Below are 18,693 nucleotides of genomic sequence, written 5' to 3'. Positions count from 1 at the left end.
TTCTAAATCTTCAGATTCGGAAGACGACCAAATCTCAAGGCATCAGCAGTGGACGGTGATAGATGTAAATAAACCTCCAACGGCATGTCCAAGGCTTTTTATTTCACGGGGTCGCTTGTCCCCTGCACATTATTTTTTAAACTTCAAAGGGACATTTTCTGCACCGAAGACTGGAAACGTCTGGGCACTTTCTGTGATATAGGATAGTGAAGCCAATTCTTTGCATATTTTACAAAAAAAATATTTTGCTTTTATGTGGTGAGTCAAACGCCTAAATAGTTTTATTTATGCTTCAAAGCACGTAGAATCAAATAGTCGAATAAAAAGAATCGGTATTTTTGTATAGCTTCTGGCCAAACAACCTCGGTAGGGAATAGGACATGAGCAAATCAATGTCAAAAGCTTGACTCTTATATTTCCTGCCGTAATCTCCGATGGCGATGTCACGGATTTTAAAGTGTGTTTTCGTATTTTGTCCACACTGGCTCAACGAAATTTCCTCAAACTTGGTATGTTAAAGGGGCCATGACAACCAATTTTCGATCATAATATGTGTTATGTGGATTAATCCTTGCATTCACAAATAATCTGGCGAAATTTTAGCGCATTTGGTCGAGCACTTAATTTCTAATCGAATACTTTTTTAACACGCGAGTGGCCCGAGAATCAGGCAACACTGGTGCGCTCGCGAGCCGTGACGTAACAAGCAGCTATATGTGCAAACGTCTGCATTGCGGCGAACACATCGATATTGTTCCGTGGTTGCCGTGGTCAGCTACATGTGATATCGAGATAACTTAGCTTTGTTCAGCTTGGCACTGAAATTGAACTACTTGCAGCGGCTGAAACTTTGATAGAAGACGACGGCTCCGTTCCGTACTGCACATGACGTCATACGCGCCATGGCAAAATGGCGGTCGCCGGCGGTGGGTGGGGTTTACAGCCGGCGACTTCTAGGGCTTGTTTTCCACTGAAAAATTTTTTACGGCCCACTTTTGAAATCTGTATAGGCATAATAAACCCTCTACTTGTAGTTTGCGCTGAAAACCGCAAGTCTTTGAGCGACCGTGTCTGGCTCCCTCAGAAGACAATGTACTTCATTTTTACCGATTATGAACTACGTAGGCCCTAGAAGATGTCATCAAATGACGTCACGGCGACTGGTGCGGGAGCTTCAAGGTGGCGCCGCCACTCGCATTTTCTGTTAGTGCGTTATCTTGTTTACCAAGTGTCTTTTTGCGGAAAACATGGTGTTTTTGGTATCATGAAAGGGTGAGTACGAGAAAAATCGCCTGTCTCTTTAGTGCCCCTTTAAATCCCGCCATCGCGTCTGCTGCGGAAAACCCACGGAGGGCTTTAGGTTAACTGGTGCCTCGTGGCCTCGGAATTCGTCCTGTAGAATGGCTCATGAATTTCCTTAGTCACACAAGCGCCACAGAGACGAAGTAAACACGCGAGCGACTGGTCATGTGACTTTCGAGTAGATCCCCGCTATTCGCTCGATGTGACGTTCGCATGAGACGTATAAGCCCTTCCCCTTGGTAATCAACGAAGGGGTAAGCCTACCAGAAATATTAGGCTTCAAGGACGTTTAAAAGGCACTAGGAACACAAATGGATCTGCGGTACAAACCAGCAAGAAAAGGCTGGAAGATTGGTTACCAAAAACGACAGAACAAGCGAAATAGAAAAATTGAGAGTAACATCGAAAACTGGGATGAAAAGGACAAGTCAGAAGTGACAACGTGTTATTACAAAATGCAGAGCTTAGAGAGGACTAATAAATAGCACGGTGGCGTTAGCCGCAAGCCCGCTTCAATGGGATGCCTCTAGCATCCATCCAACCTTGTATTCATGATACGCTGTGCATGCTACACATTCATACACTCACCCACGAAAAGGTGTAGTCATCTAATGCAGTTCATAGTCATACATTACGAGAGTTTTGCGACTGCGGGTACGGCCGGGAGTTGGAGGCAAGACGATAACGTCGGGCGACGTCACACAGCGCGGAGAGCTCTGTGCGACGTGGCAGAGGGGCGATGTTTCCCTTCTGACGTTCGCTAAAGGGAGGACGCTGTTGGTTCTCGCACTCGGTAATGTCACAGCGTCCTTTTTTTAGATGCGAAGCATCTCTTGCTCGGGGATATGTCCCCCGGCGTCGGCCTGGTAGTCCGCACTCACACTACGCATGCGCAACTCTCCTCCTTCCCTCTCTCCAACAGTTGCGCGTTACTCTCTCCACTTCTCCCCCAGCACCTGCTTGCGCTTCTTCTGCGTTCTCGCTTCTGCTCTCGCGGCGCATGCGCCACTCTCCTCCTCTAGCCCCCTCTCCTTCAAGCTGCTAGAGCGCTGCGCGCGTTGTGCAGCGCTTGCTTCGGTTCACTCCTCTGAAATGTGGGCTCGACATGCCGAAATTTTCTCCTGCGCAACGCCATGATGAGCGCCAGCGCATGCGCATCCCCTCCCCCTCTCTCTCCTCTCCTACGCTGCCCCCCTCTCGCGCGCCCTGTGAGAATTAACGGCCAGGCTAGAGGGAAGACGACGCGCGTAGTGTTCCTCTTCGCGTTCCACGACGCGAGCTCGGTAGCATGCCGAGGTCGGTAGCATGCCCAACGAACGCCAATGGAACGCGATCGTGCAAGTGCTCCGGCTTCGCATCGCCTCATGGTCCCCTTGAGCGGGAGATGGTGTAATTTTTTTCTCGAGTCTTGCGTGTCAAATACGCGATATGCACGCCGTAGTGTGAAAATCCGGATTAATTTTGGCCACCTGGCGTTCTTTAACGTGCACCAAAGTGTAGGTACACAAGTACTCTTGACTTTTCTGCCGTTCTTCATACGAAAATCGAGCCCGCGTTGTCGAACTTAGCAGCACGGCGCATTACCTGCTTAGCTGCCGCGGTGGATAGTGCAACGATGTTCTTACGCCGTTTTGCTCACGTATTGGTGCATGCGTAGCGGGTCATGACAATGAGAACATGCACGGCAGAAAAGCGGGACAAAAAAGTGAGCATAAGAGCAAATACACATCCCCACTTTGCAAAACGTCTCATCGTCGCGGAAAAGCATCAAGAACCAACACAACGGTACATCGGTATCCACGCACTTCCAGATGCGCGAAGTCCGGCGTGCATCGTATAACGTCTGCCTCACAGCATTGTCCTATGAGTGCGCAGAAACATTGCGATTCAATTGAATCGTGCTAGTATCAAAATCGAGGCCAGCTTTCACTTGTCATTGACCATCAGTCTTAATTTTGATATCTCTGTATCCTTCGAACGCCAGCGCATATCGGTCACAGTATAGCTCTGCACGGGCCGTGATTCTCGGCCCGTGCCCTGCAGTAGTCAAAATACCCTCTAATATAATAAATCGTGCCTGAAACTTCATGATGCGACAGATATCGGTCATAAGATTGGAACCAAGCACTGTGTAGAAGGCCTTTCCACGTCGTCAGTAGTCAAAATACCCTCTAACGTAATAAATCGTGCCTGAAACTTCGTGATACAACAGATATCGGTCATAGGATTGCACCAGAGCACTGTGTAGAAGGCCTTTGGACGTCGTTAGCAGTCAAAATGCCCTCTAATATAATAAATCGTGCCTGAAACTTCATGATGCGACAGATATCGGTCATAAGATTTGAACCAAGCACTGTGTAGAAGGCCTTTGGACGTCGTCAGTAGTCAAAATACCCTCTAATATAATAAATCGTGCCTGAAACTTCATGATGCTACAGATATCGGTCATAAGATTGGAACCAAGCACTGTGTAGAAGGCCTTTGGACGTCGTTAGTAGTCAAAATGCCCTCTAATATAATAAATCGTGCCTGAAACTTCATTATGCGACAGATATCGGTCATAAGATTGGAACCAAGCACTGTGTAGAAGGCCTTTCCACGTCGTCAGTAGTCAAAGTACCCTCTAACGTAATAAATCGTGCCTGAAACTTCGTGATACAACAGATATCGGTCATAGGATTGCACCAGAGCACTGTATAGAAGCCTTTGGCAAGTTGTCTAATATAGCTAAACTGAATGTCTTCATATTTCAATTATGCTTAAGTGCATGCATAGTCTAAGTTAGTGCATATACAAAGAACTGAACAGAAATGAAATAGTCCTTGCATTACATCCAAGGATTTGGCATTCGAAACCATCAAATAATTATTTCAGCTGGATTCAGTCTGGAGGAAGAGATAAATATGTGCGCAGTTTAGAATGGTCTCACAAGTGTCTGAGGTTCCAGTGAGGCACCGTTTGAATTCCTTCTAAACAAAGAGCAGCACAGTAATATTGCACTTTCATTCCTTCTGCACATACGTACGATGGCATGCTCTTCTCTTCTTACTATCGTGTCATTGTGCACCTCAGATTTCAATGGAGGTGCTTGTCACTTACAAGCTTTTTAGCAAATTAGCTGTCCAGCTGTAAACAAAACACATGTTATATTTAAGTAAACTGTAAAACGATGGAGAAGCGCCATTGTTCACATTCTCCCGTCTATGAGTATCACAAAAGACTAGGGAGAATGTGTGTCAGGATAGACAACATGTAAAACAAGGCATGTGCAACTGGGCATGTGCTAAGGTTGCACGGCAGAGAAGCAGACCAAGAGTCAAGAAGTGAAATAGCAGGCAACACAAGCAGCATTTAATCATGCAACTTTCATTTTCGATCACCACACTCGCGCATGTTCGAGCTTCTATTTTATACATGAATGTAAATGAGACCGCTGACAGCTGAATGTGTCGGCGTCGCTGGTACCCGGCCCGAAATCACGTCACACTGCTACCAACAAGCGCATGCTTGTTGTTAGCTTGGCAACACACGCAAACGATTTGCGCCGAAGTCAACCAATGTGTCAGCGTCGCAAATATTGCAAATCCTCCTCATGTACGTTGTCACACCACCGAAATGTGTTGGCAAGTGCGGTGTTCGCTTTCGGCAATGATGAGGCGAATGCCGATGTTGAAAACAAACACACTGCAGATAGAAACTCCTGCGTAAGCGCCACGCCAAGTCTTTGACGTCATATATAGTGTCTATGTTTCGACGGAAACAACTACCGTCAATTTCCTTCAACCAAAGTTCCTCACATGAGCTGGTTCACACGAACTCGACGGTAGAGGCCTACGATGAATGCAGACGACACCGCTCTGAATTGACTTCGCGGTAGGCGGGGGCTCACGCTGAGGACTTCAAACCTCCGAAGCATGTTTACACCCGTTCCGAGCACAGATACACACAGAGCAGAGCGCAGGAGCTGCGACATGCTGCAGTAGTTCGTACGATGTTTTCACTCGGTCGACGATCGCGCTCTAGACCGCTCTGAATTGACTTGGCGAGAGGCGAGGGCTCACGCTCAAGACTTCAAACCTCCGAAGCATGTTTACACAGATCAAAGCACAGGAGCAGCGACATGCCGCAGTAGTAGATACGATATTTTCACTCGGCCGACAATCGCACTCAAAACCGGCGCAAGGGCAGCCGGCAGGCATTCGCTGGATTTGTCAGCGTGGCTCGAACTCGGCACGAAACCGCGTCCCACTGGTAGCACTCGCGGTCGTTCGCCGTGTCGTCGTCGTACTGGATGACGACGTGGTCACTCAGGAGCATTTGCGAACGTAGTTTCCGTGCTTGCCCAGCACTCGGAGGTGCCTTCGAAGCGGCGGCCATTAGGCATAGCGCTCAGAGATATCGCGGCCTCTGATGGGTTGGCGCGCCGTACGCGTGGTGACGTAGGCGAAAATATCAAAGTCGTCTTGACCCCTCGCGCCTCGAGGCGTATGGACGCGTACAGCCCTCCGCGACCGACGCCGAGAGGCGCATTTGACGCCTAGGCGCGTGCATACGCGTGCCGGCGCGTGCCAGTGGTTGATGCTACGCAGAGTGCACGCAAACCGGCTGATGGTTCCACCCCTCGTACGCCATTTCTGTCCCTCTCTGTATCCTGCCCCGAAATTGCCCACATTGTAAAAAACAAAGACAACCTGCTACACACCATACGGTTTCGCACAGACAATCCCTCACTAAAAGGAATCAATGACACGAAAAGAATGTTAGCGCAATGGGAGGTCACCTTGTCCTGAATCCAATCCTGAATGGCATAAGTGGTAGCAGAACGGGCCATCAGAGCTTAGTGAAGCCCAACGGTAGTCCCTTCTAAAGGACCCGCCCTGAGTTTTTAGAAGCTTGGGAAATAAAGTTTTCATGGTGTGCAAGAGCCGCACCACTCGCTCCTTCTTCATCCTCTCATGGATATCCCTTTCGCTGTTGCAACCGCGCTTCTCCGTTTTGTGATTATTTTGCGATGTTTGCCACCATTACACTATACACAACGCTTCCGCATCGTTTGGGTAACGCCCATGGGAAGGTGTGCGTGGACATTTTCCTTTAAAATGAGTTTGCCTTCTTTCTGAGCAGACTCGCCACGTTGCTCATCTCATCGCTTGTAAAATACGTTGAGAAAACTCAGTTGCTTAGGTTTTGCGCTCGCTGCATAGCTTGACGCTTAACTTGCGCACATTCAATCTCAGCATTTCTTTTTCGTGCAAACCGAAGCAGCCTGACTTGGGCGAAGAGATGAAACAAGGCATCATAATTAGTGTGTTTTGGACCTTCTCGTGAAGATGTTAAAGGGGCGTATGACAATGTCACCCATGAAGCTATCCTTGCCGCTCTCGGAGAGGTAGGAGTGGGTGGTCGGATGTTTCAGTGGCTACGGAGCTATCTCTCTGAGCGTTCTTTTTTCGTGAGCACCGCGGACGGCGACACTTCGCTACATTACAGCCATCGTGGTGTTCCCCAGGGTGGCGTACTTAGCCCTGTACTATTCAACCTGACGCTAATCGCTCTCCACGAGCACCTGCCAAGCACTGTCAGACTGTCAATGTACGCAGACGACATCTGCGTTTGGACGTCTGCAGTGACACGTCTACAACTGCGAGCTCGAATTCAAAGAGCGGCCACTGAAGCTACTATTTACCTCCGTAACAGAGGTCTAGAAATTTCCTCTGAGAAATGTGCACTTGTGGCATTTACGCGCAAACCAATAGAGAGCTACAGCGTAATGATAAACGGCCAAAGAATACCTTACCTCCGATCGTACAAGTTCCTAGGTGTTATAATGATAGAGACGTCTCATGGAGCCCTCATGTGTCATACATGAAAAAACGGTTGACAGGCATCTGTCATTTGTTCAAGTTCTTCGCTGGCAAGACATGGGGAATGTCCACAGCCGCTATGTTGCGACTATACAGGGTTCTTTTCCTCGGATTCCTACGGTATAGCCTGCCTGCATTATCCAACGCAAGCAAAACAAGCCTACGAATGATACAAAGTGTACAGGCTCAAGCACTCCGGATTTGTCTAGGCTTGCCCCAGAGTGCATCAACAGTCGCGACTATAGCCATCGCAAGGGACCACCTCATCAAGACACACATTGAGGTTGAAGTGCTGAGGACACATATACGACATCTTGCTCGCACTCCCCGCCATCACCTAGCCTCTCTACCAGCGGACCGACCACGCACATCTTACTCCCAAACAGTGACCGCCCATGGTGAATCAATACCAACTTCCTTCACTCCTGCCGCAAGACCTCGGACTCCTCCATGGTGCCTTACTCAACCAAATATCAACATTACAGTACCTGGCGTCCAGAAAAAAACGGATTTGTCGTCACCGGCACTTAAGCAGCTCACTTTGCTTCTCTTGTACGAAAAGTACCAAGACTCCATCCACATCTACACTGACGGATCTGTGCTGACGAACAGTTCAACCGGAGCAGTCGTGATACCAAGGTTGGTTACGACAATTAAATTCAAGACATCTCACGCAACAACATCGACGGCAGCAGAACTGGCAGCCCTTCATAGAGCGTTACAATTCGTCAATGACCAACCGATGCACAAGTGGACTATTTTCTGCGACTCGAAGGCGGCACTGCAGTCTCTACTGTCAGCTTTACGCCGCGGGCCGCACGAACAGCTGGTGCTAGAGACAGCAGAGGTTATCCACCACCTAACTGAGAAAGGACATCAGATCACTTTTCAGTGGTTACCAAGTCACTGCGGAATCATCGGCAATGAACGGGCCGATCAAGCTGCCCGCTCAGCCCACGCAGAAGACCATAAACTACTACTACCGCTTTCTAGGACCGACGCTGCACGGAAGCTTCGTTTGCATGCTCGCCAACGCACCACGTCACAATGGAATGAGCCACACTTCAGACATGATCGACTGCATTCATTTGACCCTACATTAAGTCTTCAAGTCCCATCAAGACTTCGCCGAGCAGACGCGACCCTTTTGTGTAGGCTGTGGTTGGGCGTTGCGTTTACCAACGCCTATGCTTTCCGCATTGGGATGGCCGACACCGCAGCCTGTGACCACTGTGGAAACGCAGAAACAATTAGACATATTTTTTGCGACTGCCCACTGTACAATGCACAGCGACTATATCTTTGCAACGCGCTGAACAAGTTGGACGACCGACCTTTGTCGGAAGAAAGAATTCTACGCCATCGACAAGACGCAACGTCACAGAAGAAGGCCATGCAAGCGCTACTGCGCTTCTTGCGATCTACCGGCCTTTTTGAACGATTGTAAGAAGAACTTCGTCCCTGTGTGTTTTTTTTTATCTTGTGTGTGTACGTGCGTTTTTTTTCTCCTCTTTTTTCCCCTCTCTCTCTCTAGACCCTCTTTCTTGCCCCTATTTCCCCTCCCCAGTGCTGGGTAGCAAACCAGATGCTAATATCTGGTTAACCTCCCGGCCTTCCTTTTTTCATCTCTCTCTCTCTCTCGTGAAGATGCATGCACAGCGTATGCTCTACCCTGTTCGTGTAGAAAAGGCTCCCAATCGCATTTTCGAAAACATTTTCGCAGCCTTCAACAAAAGACACGAAAGTAGGGGAAGTCACTGAGAGGCTTCAGAAGTCCAGTTCTGCAGCGCATTTTACACTCAAATGAAGGAGCACTTGGTTGCCCTCGGTAAACGCCGCATCTTCGACCGTAGGAATGCATTTCTGGACCGTTCTGATGAATGCATGTAATCTCAAAAACTTTGCCGCTAACCAACCCGCATATTAAAGTAGGGTATTTTGCTCTATGCCCGAAAATTCGTCACTGAAATAATCATCTGCCATCCCAAGCGTGGTTATGTTTCCCATACCAAGAGCCGGAGACTGCGCCGAATGGTTAGTTGGAAAAGTAGCCAAGATCGATGTCATGTCCTCGGCGCAATTATAGGAGCTGTGGTGTTATTGTTAGCCCCCGATTTAAACCCGTCAATCGAGATGTTTTCAAGCGCGTCCTGATTTATCCTCCTAGTGGGTAGAGAGGCAAATTCATAATGAACGGTGAGATGGTCACGGAGTATTAAAATTGACCGCAATTTTAAACAAAACCCGCGCACACAAAGCGACTGCCTCGGGCACCCAACTACTTGTATGTTCTCAAACACCGCAATGCGCTCCTTCATAAACTCACTATGGACAGAGCCATTGCACATCACTGATTCATAAGGTGTCTTTGTCACCCTTTGAGAACTGTTAATGCAGCCAAACAAGCTGTCTACCCTTTCGGCGAATCGTGCATAATGGATTGCTTCGGCGGGTAGGCGCTGAAAAGTGACCAACGTGTGCATTGCAGCTGCGCAGTGATTGCTAAAAACCTGTGCAGCCAACTTTACCTCTACAGACATCTTTGATGCAAATCTTAGATTCAAATGTCTGTCGCTCAGTCTTGGGATGGAACGAATCTCCGTGCGGTCCTTTTCGTAAGCCTGTCTAATGTAATTACTCTTCACAAGGTGATCTCCTATTCTGAAATCATACTTAAAACAGCATAATTAGCAGACACTTAAGTGAGGAGCATCGCAGATGAAAAAGAGCCTCCTTCCATCGATATCTGCATACGGCTCTTCGGTAGTCACAAGGCTTGCAAAAAGGGACACGTGCTAGTTTCCCTGGTCACAGACCACGACTGGTTGCAAGCGAGCGTCCCCAAGGGACTTGCAGCCTTAAAAAAGCAGGTCCTTCAAAGTACTCGTGGGCGCCCCTCGATGGCCAAAAAAATAGCCAAGGGGTTGCTTCCATGCCGTTCGGATACTGTTGTCATAAAGACAAGAGCCTTGTTGCAGCAAAGATTATTGCCTTGAACACTATCGAATTCTTCCAGACCTTCGAAGCTGTCATGTAGGGGGTTGTGAAAAAGCTCTTTATGAATGTGCATTTCTTCGAAAATAATGCAACAGGGTATGTCACTCATGGAAAAGTTAGCCGCTCGTCTTTTTATGAGGTCGAAGATTTGCGGGAAGAACCCAAACCCTAAGCCATAACTGCAAAGATCGCACTGACCACAGCCTCAGAAGCAGGGTTGCCACTGACTTTCGAGTAAATGTCGCCAAACGACGAGCAAAAAGTCGCCAAAAGTCGCCACTTTTTTTACAAATTTCGCCAAAAAAGTAGCCATTCTAGATATGTGCGGCATACCCAGTAATAAAAATTTCCACTCACGTATAGCCCCGTAGAATACAGTACCATCCAAGACCCTTAAATTATATTGACGTTTCTCGATGCCAGTCGTATCGCCTGCTTCACCATGGGAGTGCATGGTGCTGCTTCTCCGACTAGCCGCAAGATGTGCGTGGTGGCGCAAGGGTGAATGAACGAAACGCTCGTGATATCCTTCCACCCCTGTCCTCTCGTTTCAAAACTAAAAGTGGGGTATAAAGCTTGGGCGAAAACCGTGAAAGCATTATTTGTAGACAGCTTTACGTACCCTTATATGAATTAAAAGGATTAAAAGGTTTATTGAAGGTAACACGACAGAATTCTTACAGGAACCAATCATTAGTGAGTCTTACACCTTTTCAGTGTGAACTAATATGATACCGGACATCACCGACCCTTTCTTATAGTTACTTATATCTACACGTGTCAACCCGATGCGTTATTGCTGTATAACAATGTAAAATGTTATATAGCAATTGTTTTTATTGCACACGTTCACCGAGAACAGTGAAAAATGCCTCAATAAATAATTTTTATTGCAGAAATAGCCACGTATCCGCCTCTCTTCGCTATTCCAAAACAGTCTTTGCGAGCTGAACTGGGGGTACTGCAACAGTGAATAAGTCGCCAAGCACTTCAGAGCAGTTGGAGCTTTGGCGGAACAAATGGTCGGAACACGCGGCCAACCCGTCGTCTTGCCCCTTCAGATGCGAAACTTCAGATAAGCTTAGAGCACCTAAAGCCATAAACCTATAGTCAATCACTGCCCCCTCGCGGTTTGCAAGGCAGTCCGCTGACTTACATTTTGCTAGAATGTCGCTGGGGGACGTTCCAGTACCTCCTGCATCTAGATGGCATCCCGAACTAAGGATCCCACTCACTGATCTTATTTTCACAGAGCATCAAATAAACGTTTTATTATCTCTCTAGATGAATTGAGGAGGTACACACGAGTTACAGGACGGACATACCGAATGACGCGTAATGTGCACATTCTACTCGTGGGTCTAAAACCAAGAAAAGTACTGAGAATGTTGCCGCTAATTCGTTGGGAAGACACTGAGCTTAGGATTCAAAACTCGGTGGAGACCTAAGCCGAAAATCGCCAAAAATTCGCCATGTCGCCATTCATAATTTTAGGTCGCCACGGGCCTCTCAAATTCGCCAATTTGGCGAAAAGTAGCCACCATTGGCAACCCTGCTCAGAAGTCGCCTACAGTATTTATAACCCTTTTGACTATGGAAGTATAGCACTAGGGCAAAGGATTTGTTTTCGCTCGATCAACGGCGACCAACGCGGCTCACAGCGTTCGTCCTCACCTGAGCCTTCATGAGTGCAGCTACAGCTGGGGGAGCGGACGCTCCGGACGACGTCCCCAAGCTAAGTTAAGGCATGACGCTGCCTCTGCTATCTTGCTTGCAGCCTCCGGGTCAAATCCCGCTGTTTCCATAGCTTTGCCTCGAGCTCCTTGGTTTTTCTCTGCACGTCGCGGTGACTGGTTCAAAGCACTGTGGGAGATGTGGTTTTTTTTTAAAGGAGTGCGCTTTGCAGATGTTCAGTGTTATTAGAAGTCGTTAAGGTGAGCATATGATACTGGCCACTTTTCGTGACATAGTTCTGAGCTCCGAACGTAAACACTCATCCTAAAGAAGCGATGCGAAATGCAAAGCACATGGTGATTGTGCACATGCCATTATGAACGATTGTTGAACCTGGTGATGTTCTTGCCGACAAAGGGTTTCCTGGGATAAGAACAGGCGTCGGTGAACAACAAGCAACTCTCGTAATGCCCCCTTTCGCAACAGGCCCACAACTGACAGAGTCAGATGTCGATGCTACCTACGAAACTGCGTCATTGAGAGTGAATGTTGAAAGGGTAATACAGAGGCTCAAGATATTTAAGATCCTGAGCCATCGGGTCCCTCATGAGTTGTCGGCTACATTGATGATGCGGTGCATGTTGCTGCGTCATCACGAATTTTAAGCCAGGTATCTCTGCAAAGGAAAGAAAGGAATGATGAGGCACATGTTTTTATTGCATCGTGACAGAACATTGAAGTTGTATAAGTATTGCACTGTTAACATCGTTGCATTGTGACAAAACATTGGAGTTGTATAGGTATTGCACTGATACTTTACATTGCACTGTTAAGCTTGTACTGATTAGGTGTAAAATTAGTTAACACAAAAACAAATATGAGTTCGACAATTTCGTGATCAGACATTTGAAATATTTTGTGAAATAGAATTCTCGCAGTGTTGGTATACGAAGTGTAAGGCTGTCAAACTGGCTGTAAACGTACAGCCAACATTCTTGCAGCTGGAGCGCGTGTAAAGAGAGCTGCACTTGGCTGCAATAAGTGTGGCGTTTCTTTATCGTCACAGCATTCATTCTCCTCTCCAGGTATGGGAGTAGTGGTTCCGCATCTAGCTTGCCGTGCCGTCTACTGTAGGGACATTTGATTTCAAGGGGAATGGTCTCCTGTTTCTCTGTTCTGAATTTGAAAATAAAGTGAATAAAAATGAAGTTCTTCGGACACCTATGGTTACACACAAGAACTCACTTTGTCAGGTAACATAATTTTGAGCTTAAAAATGAAGAGACATTCCTGAAAATTCTATCTGGGGAGCATGCCAGCCATGGTATCTTTGAGGAAACAAGTCCATATGTAGATACGTTTGTGCTGTGCTGTTTTTTGAATGCAGAGCGGGCTCTTGGCTCTATCCTGATTCCATACTTAACAGCTGGCTCTTTAAAATGTTTTTCTTCAATTTACGACCGTGCACTATTTTCCGCATTTCCTGGGCGACAGAGGCTATTTTGCGAGCCTGTGAAAGGCTTAAATGGTAAGTGCATGCTACACGACCACTTGGATTACGTCGGGGTGCACTTCATGCAAATAGAAACGTTGTTTGTTAGATTTAAAAAACTGCCACCTTTCTTCCTGTTATGCGCAGAAGTCTGTCTTCTCCATTCCACCTGGCCTTGCGCAGTCATTCTGTAAATACTGTGTACATCTTCCTCAGTGAGTGATGCATGATGCCGGTAAAATTTTAGTTCGCAGCCCGCCAGATTAAAGAATGAAGCATACATTTAACGCACACAGCGTCCGTGAATTCGAGCACAGTGAGAAAAATGTAATGAGGTAACAAGCCTGGCAATGAAATCTTTTCTCTTTAAAACGGTAATTTCGTCCTCATTGCCTGAGCCAAAGTAGCTAGGCCATTTTTTTTTTTTGCACTGTAGGCCAGTCAAAAAGCTGTACTTTAGCTTTGACGGTCGTGGTTTCGACAGGGGAAACGTGAGCTGGCATCTCCTCCTCCGCTTTCGAAAGGTCGATCAAACCGCACTCGATGTCCCCAAAGAACCGGAGTAGATGATTGAGAGGAACTACTTTTCCATTCGCCATAATGGAAAGGCGCACAAGTCAGCGTATCACGTAATAAACGTGCACAAGAAAGACCCTAATTTTACTGAATGCGCTGCTTTTCCTTCGCAGCACATGTTCCGTTTTCTAGATCTTTTCTTTAACGTTTAGCCTTTCGCTCTGGCGCGCTCGGGCAGTATCGGCTTTCCTTCCCCTTAAAACCTCATACAACCAGAAGGGCTGCCACCTTTCTGCGGGCATGCCTTCAAAACAGACGCGAGTCCCTTCAAACTACGACCATATGTCTTTTGCATCCGGCTGCCGGTCGAGATGGCGCACGAACGCCTTTCCTTTCGCGTTTATTTTTCCGTTTGGAATGCAAACTTTCGAACACGAATCAATACAGTATTGCTTATTGCGAATCAATGCAGTATTGTCCAGCCTACATATAATCGATATCAACTTGCTTTTGTTTCAGCCTGGTTATCTTTGAACTTTTCGGATATACCTTCCTAGCGGTCGGCACACCCCTGGCTCTCCCATGACTTGTGTTCGATTCGCTTTCAAATCGCTGCAGGAACACGGCCACTGCCGCAGCGTGCCTGCATTAGCCGGCTATGCCTGCTCTGCAGTCGCAGGTCGCGACAATGACGCATCTGTTTCGACAGAGCTTCAAAACAAGAAAACAGAATGAAATAAAACGAGACCATTGGATAAAGATGCTTACTGTAAACTTGATGGTCTTCAACGGAGCGTTATTGCGCGCATGGGACGCCGAACTGTCACCATGCTTCCGTCAGCAGAGACAAGTTTTTTACCGTTATGTACATGACCTGCCTAGTAAAGAAGCTTGCCTTTACCAATGTTTGCATCTGCTGGCTGGTTTTCAGACCATCGAAGGTTTGGATAAATTTTTCAGGGGAGCAGAGGAGCGCACGCAGACGACACCACGCTTGCACAAGCAGCCTCGCATTGGAGGCATGGGCGTCGGCAGGGGGGTGCAAAAGGGGCACTTGCCCCCCTCAAGCCACACCAGCACTTGCCCCCACCCAAGCTACACCAGCGCTTTCCCCTTCTCCCAGCCGCGATGCAACACAGGCTTGCACCCCCCAAGACAAAATCCTGCCGACGCTCATGATTGGAGGGAATGTTATTGACGTTATTACCAGAGCACATCTATACCACTTTAGAAAACGGAAACTGTACCTGTGGCTGTAGTACGAAAATAACGGTCGCGGCGGCATACTGAACTGCAATAGAGCAAGGCGAGATGTCACTGCAAGTACTATCATCATCATTAGACAAACGCATTTTTTTGCTGCTGGTTCGCGCTGGTCGCGCTACTGCGCTTCTCACTGCTGTTTTTGTCGTTGCTAAATCGCGGTGCGGGTCTGTAGTAGTTATCGCCGGGTCACTAAACTGGCCTCGACTGGCAAAAACAACGTCAATCAAGTAAGGTTTGCATCATTCATTGTGAGTATCCAAGCTGTACAATGTACAGTTGAAACCCGCAATAACGAAATCGGCGGGGAAAGCAGAAAAGTTCGCTCTTGCGGGAATTTCGTTGGCGCGAGAATGCAGCAGAAATGACATGAAATTTACAAAAAAAAAACACATTTTATTTCCAAAAGTATGTAAGTTTGCTTTGGCGGGCCTTACCATGCAGCATTTTCATGCCTCTCGATCGGGAATCTCGTTTGCCACGGCACAAAGTTCTCCCCATTACTGGTCAGTGACGGCGGCACCGCGCTGTCACCAGTACCGTCATCAAGTGCGCCTACAGGCGAACCTTCTTCCGGCTCCGCTGGATCAGCGCGGAATCGTGGACAGCGCGCTGCACGCAACGCCGAATTCTTCGGCAATGTCATTTTTTTTTTGCAGCCCTTTTCGACCTCACTGATGATTGCAGCCTTATCTACCAGCGTGATGAACTTCCGCTTTTTCGTTGGAGGCGTCATCTTCGCAGGCAGCGAAATCGGACGAAGCAGTCGCAACACACAGGTTCACGTTGCACCAAGCGACCAAGCAAACGCTCCACAAATGGCTCCACACACGCGACCATGTGCGCGCAAAGCCGACAAAGCCAAGCACAGAGCCAAGCCATCGAACGAAACTCCATGAGGAATGTGGATTTAGCTACGTAGTCCGCGATAACGAGCAGGTGTTTCGGCAAGCCATCATCATCATCATTGCCGCCAGCTTTATGTTTTTTTGTAAACAATGATGGCGGCTGCTTCTCAAGTGCGCTGTAGTGACAGTTTTGCACAATGTAAGTGTAGCCTGACAGTATTTCAGCAGTTTTCGATTGTATTTCAAAAATTTCGTTAATGAGGGACTGCAGTATGAATATCTTTCGTAGTCGCGAGTTACGAAATGCATTGACTCCTATGGGCGTTCGCCGGTGCTCCGAAAATATTTCGTTGCGGTGAGAATTTCGTTCCCTCGGGATTTCGTTATCGCGGGTTTCGACTGTATACAGTCATGTCAAGCAAAACAAGTCACTCATACACATCGAAAGCTTTCAACCCGTACGTGTGTAATGAGCCTGAAAGCTGACTAATATGTGCATAAAACAACGCCGAGTCGGTTGAATACTGCCGTAATTGGCGTGTTGAACAGCGGCCATGTTCGGACGTCTTTCTCGTGGTTCTTGAACCAAAGACTGGCCACACCCGCGAGATAGAACGACACGCCTGTTAACTTGTCCGCGTCCGTCCATTTGTTTAGAGCGTTCACCCGTTCGTAAGTTGACCGCCAATCTTCAACGTCGTTGTCGTCTGTTCCGCTGTAGATCGAAGGCTCCCGCTGTGGAACACTACCAGGCCAGGTGGCGATGGAAGCGTCTGCTGGGTGGCGTCCGGCATAGCAGAAGGTAGCCGCCGAGAGCGGAGATCCAGGATAGTAGGGGGACGGTAGAGGGAACGTTACCCCGCACCTCCACCAAATATAAAGGCGATTTATTGAGTGTGGAGCTGGTTGCTGGTCACGCAGTGTGCCGAGCACAGTTCGCTAGCTCGAGCCTCTGCTGCACGCTCGATGATGCTGCCTCTGCGCCGGAGTACTTCCCCTTCGTTACAATATTCTTTCAATTAACTATCACTTTTATGCCAAAAAATAAAAAGCTTGCCCTGGAATTATCGGTGACCGATAGGTTTTCCTGCGGTACAGCGCGAACTCAAGCCGTTTCGCGGTGTGCCTTCCCTCGGGAACTGGAATACGTGCACCTTCGTGTCCCCCGCGTAGTTTCCACGGCATCGCGGTACACAGCATTTACACGGCATCTCAGCGTCATTCCTTTCACATTTCTTTCACAACGCACAAAACAGCCAACTTCCTTCAGGTTTTGCACCACTAGTGCGAAGGTGCCTTAATTTTTTCTTCTTTTATGGCTTTAGCACCTAGCGGCAATATGTTTTCCAAGGAGCACAGCGGAATTCGCCCTCAGCCAAAACGAAGTTGAGCGTTGGCTCGAATGTTAACAAATCGAATACAAAACAAAAAACTCATATAAAAACGAAGCAGACGAAGCTGCGAAGTGGTCCGGCTCGCCTCGTTTTCTGTATTAGCTGGAATGCCCGCAAATTCTTCAAGAAAATTTGGGCAGGGGCGAATCATGTAGGGAAAAGTAACGTGAAACCTGTGGCGGGGCGAAGCATGCAGTATGCGCCGGTGTTTCCCACAGCAAAATCACTGCTAATGGGCAATGAGAGACAGAAGAAAGATTAGTCACAGAGACCCGCAGTCCGCTTTTAGTTAACGTGCACGCTGCAAATCTATTGTTCCAACTACGCACAAGAGAAATCTGCCACCGGCACTACGTTGCAGGTCAAGATCCAGTGCCTATATATACGCGGTGGCCAGTGAACGGTTACGCAGCGCAAGCAGTCGGTTTTTTTTTTTTTTCAATCGAGAAACTCGCTAGCAGACGCTGCCAGCGTCGGCGTTGTCTCTCGCGGGCGAGGGCGCGTTCTCGTTCCTTGCGAGCTGGTAGTTCATCGCAGATAGAGCGTTACCATAGTCAACGCATTCCGTTCGCTCTCTCACGCCATACGGCGAGCGCTGAGGAGGTGGCGCCCTCTCTTGCGCTCAAGCAAATGGAGCAAACGACGATGCACGCCGACACACCGATATACACACGGGGACAAATCATCGTGGGATAAAGGCGGAGCCTATTGACGTCAGCTCGCGAGGAGAATTCGTCAGAGATGTCCCCCTCTCACACGGACGAGGCGAACGCAGGAGGAGACCAGTGTTGCCAGACAACTTTGGTGGCTTGTACCATCCGTTTCACCAGCTGCTAACGACCAGCTGCAGACTGGACACCCACTGCTGCCGCTCTCTTCAGGAGAAAGTGCAACAATGTGGCCAAGCAAGAGCCCGAAATTCCGCTATATCCTCCACCGCCGGGGGATCGTTTGTCCTGTCGGGGAAAAGGTCCCCGTGTCCTTCGAGGAAGCGCGGGGGGGGGGGGGGGGGTCGCGTCCACTCACTAATCCGTGACGTCGCGGTCACGTGATCCGCAATCGCCCGTCTCCCCCGCGGAATCCGACGCGCTATTCAGAAGGGGTATTCAGACGCGGTCACGACCGCGACGTCGTGCGGTGAAACGGGCGGTACAAACCACCAGAGCAGTCTGGCAACACTGGTCTCCCCCTCCGCTCGCCTCGTCCATGTGAATGGGGGACATTTCAGGCGAATTCTCCTCGCGAGCTGACGTCACTAGTCTCCGCCTTTATCCCCCGATGATTTGTCCTCCGTGTGAATACCGCTTAAGGTTCTTCGCCCTTAAAACTTGGAGGGCGCTTGA

The 18,693-nt window shown here is 48.4% G+C and overlaps 1 protein-coding gene and 1 pseudogene across 1 annotated transcript in view; one reads left to right on the top strand and one right to left on the bottom strand.

Annotated features, from left to right (window-relative positions):
- The first annotated feature begins 1,729 nt into the window (after positions 1 to 1,729).
- LOC119383707 (calumenin-B-like) overlaps positions 1,730 to 18,693 on the top strand; it is a 583,129-nt gene continuing 566,165 nt past the window's right edge. The window contains exon 1 of the mRNA XM_049412630.1: positions 1,730 to 1,746. The gene's annotated coding sequence lies outside the window, so the exon portion shown is untranslated. The remainder of the gene's footprint in view (positions 1,747 to 18,693) is intronic.
- Positions 6,475 to 11,849, bottom strand: LOC119381902 (uncharacterized; annotated as a pseudogene).

The sequence above is a fragment of the Rhipicephalus sanguineus genome, chromosome 2 (assembly GCF_013339695.2).
Source record: "Rhipicephalus sanguineus isolate Rsan-2018 chromosome 2, BIME_Rsan_1.4, whole genome shotgun sequence".
Lineage (NCBI taxonomy): Eukaryota > Metazoa > Arthropoda > Arachnida > Ixodida > Ixodidae > Rhipicephalus > Rhipicephalus sanguineus.
The sequence above is the reverse complement of the archived record's forward strand: the minus strand, read 5'-3'. Positions and strand labels throughout refer to the sequence as shown.